The following is a 2,876-nucleotide window of genomic DNA, read 5'->3' as shown; positions in this document are numbered from 1 at the left end:
GGTCCATGATCCACCTTGAGTTGGTTTTTGTGTATGGAGTGAGGTGTGGGTCTTGCTTGAGTCTTTTGCAGATACTTTTCCAATTTTGCCAACACGATTTGTTAAAAAGGCTGTCGTTTCCCCAGTTTACTGATTTCATCTCCTTGTCAAAAATCAGTTGACCATAGATAGATGGGCTGTGTCTTTTAGGTCTTTTTAATTTTTCCTCTTTTTTTTTATGCAAAGGTTTATCAAGGTTTTAAAGATTACCTTGTAAGTCACTATTTTATTCTAAGGTCTAAAACAGTTCACATTGTCTTAAAGTTGTCTTGACTATCTTTTCTATTTTTAAGTTCTGTAACTGCCTATCTCATGCCTTCCTTTTGCTCTGTACCTCTGGTTCTGTGTATTGTCTCATAACTTTATTTTAATGTGTATGTCTGTTGGCCCATTACTCACTGATATTGTTGTATATGTTAATTTCAGGTTGTTGTCTGTCATTGTCCTTTCTCAGGTCTGAAGAATTTTCAGTATTTCTTGTAAGGTTAGTCTGTTGTTGACTCATAACAACCCTAAAAACAAAGGCCTGAAGGCCCTCTACTACTATTGACATGTATCAACGTTCATAGAGTTTCTAGTTTTCAGAAATTTCCTTAGTTTCTATTTATCTAGAAATGTCTCAATTTCATCATCACATTTGAGGGGCACCTTGGTATAGAATTTTTGGTTGACAATTCTTTTCTTTCAGGGATATATGTATATTAGCGCATTGCCTTCTTGCCTACATGGTTAGTGCAGAGAAATTGGGCCCGAGTCTTTATTTTCCTTTGTACATAACTTTATTTTTCCTGAATCACTATCAGTTTTCTCTGTCTGTAATTTCAGAAAATTTTATTATGTCTTTACATTTTTCTTTGAAATCTTTCCTATTTGGGGTCACTCAGGTCCACTCAGGAGAAAGTGCTTATTTTCTTCTTTTTTATTATCTAAGGGAAATTTTATTATAGCAAATCTTCATTAATTTCCTCTGCAATTTTTTTTTCAGGCAGAGGGGACTTTTTGTTCAATTGCACATAATTTATTCCTCTTGCTGTTATCTTCATTTTCTTTTCTTTTTTTCTGATTGATCCTCTAACAGATTAATATTGAAGGATTTGTCCTCCAATTTACTAAATTTATGTCTGTTCTATTGCTTCATTTCTGCTCTTTTGCCTTTCCAATGTTTTATCTATTTCTGAAATTTTAATCTCAATATTCTAAATTTCAATTTACTATATGAGTATGGCTTTTCAATTTTCTGTTTATTTATTTATTTTTGCATAGCTAAAAATTTCTTCTATGTTTTCTGGTTTTCTCAAGCATAGAAGACACTCACCTTTCTTTTGAATTCCTTATCAGGAAGTTTCAATACCTTTTCTTCTTCTCAAAGGTTTGTGCTGTACTTATCAGTTCTTTCTTACTGGTAGTGAGATTCCCATTTTCTGCCTCTAAACCTGCTCAGTTTAAGCCCTGAGGGATGGCGAGACTGGCCAATCCCTTAGTCTACACACCTTACTTGCATGTTCAAACCAAAAATAAGCTATTTCCCTCATGCACATAATTAGCACAGTACCACCCAGCTTTCTAGTGAAAATAAAAGTCAATGGCTACGAAAGCCGTGATCTTTAAACAGTCAACCATAAAGGACCTAGAATTGGAGGTCTGCTCTGATGTTGCTATAGGGATATGTTCACCAAGAAAATAAGGTAGGTAAATATTTCAGTGTTTTTCATGATTTTAAGGCAAAATATTTGTAAATAAATGTGTGATTACCTCATCTCCCATCTTGTTTTCTAGTTTTGACTCTGAACCTGGTCTGAGGATCCAAAGATGGGAATACAATTTCTGCCTTCAAAAAAGTCATAATCTAGTAGTGCAGGTATAAGTTGAAGAATAGGGTCTTCACCCCACAAGCTATGTTGTTGTTGTTCTTAAATGTTGTTGAGTTGTAAACAACTCACAGCTGACCTTCCAGTGGGTTTTTAGAGGCTGTAAATTGCATGGTAGAAGATTGTGATTTCTTGTCTTCTCCCAAAGAGCAGCTCTTGGATTCTAATCAAATGTCTTTGCATTGGCGGTGAAACATCTTCCCCAGAAGATGACCAGAGCTCCACAAGCTATATTTTGTGAAATGCTTTGTCTAAATATCTAGGATATTAGCGCTTTAATCTTTGTCCTCTGGCATCACCAGGGAGTTATGAGGAGAAGCCCGAGTTCCATTTCTAGAGCTTTCACATCTTTGGAGCCTTGAAATTTGTATTTTTGTTTTATTTTCCTGTATTTCCTTTTGTTGTTGAAAATACACACAGCCAAATGTATACCAGTTCAACAGTTTCTGTATGTATAATTCAATGACATTCTTGGAATTGTGCAACCGTACTTCTAAGTTTTTCCTCCACCATTAGAATACATTCTGTCCCCCCAAGACTCCTTATTTTTCAAGTTGTTGCCAATTTGATTACCTATGGACAGCTATAAAAGAACATACTGCTCATTGATGGCATTCTTTGAAAGTTAAGCTGAAATATTGCTTGCATGATGAAAGCTTCAGGGGACACTTTTTATTTAAGGCTTATAGATTTTCTTAGGGCAATTGTTTCAATGATTCACCCAGCCTTCATCTCCAGAAAACATGGATTTTGTGAGAATTTTAAATTCTGTTCTTTATGTTCCTTCTTTTCATTAGAATTCTTCTATAGAAGTTGAACCAAAATGCTCAGTATTATAGCCTGGTGTTATCATCCAGTTCTAGATTTCAATGTACAGGAGGTAGCTGTCCATGGGGATAATTACTCATTCAGTCTATTTCCTCCTATTCCTGATTTTCCTTATTACTCATTACCAAAGGTGAGATTACA

Source organism: Elephantulus edwardii, unplaced genomic scaffold (genome assembly GCF_000299155.1).
Source record: "Elephantulus edwardii isolate Elephantulus edwardi_28Jun2011 unplaced genomic scaffold, EleEdw1.0 scaffold00260, whole genome shotgun sequence".
NCBI classification, from domain to species: Eukaryota; Metazoa; Chordata; class Mammalia; order Macroscelidea; family Macroscelididae; genus Elephantulus; species Elephantulus edwardii.
This window is presented reverse-complemented; position numbering follows the sequence as displayed.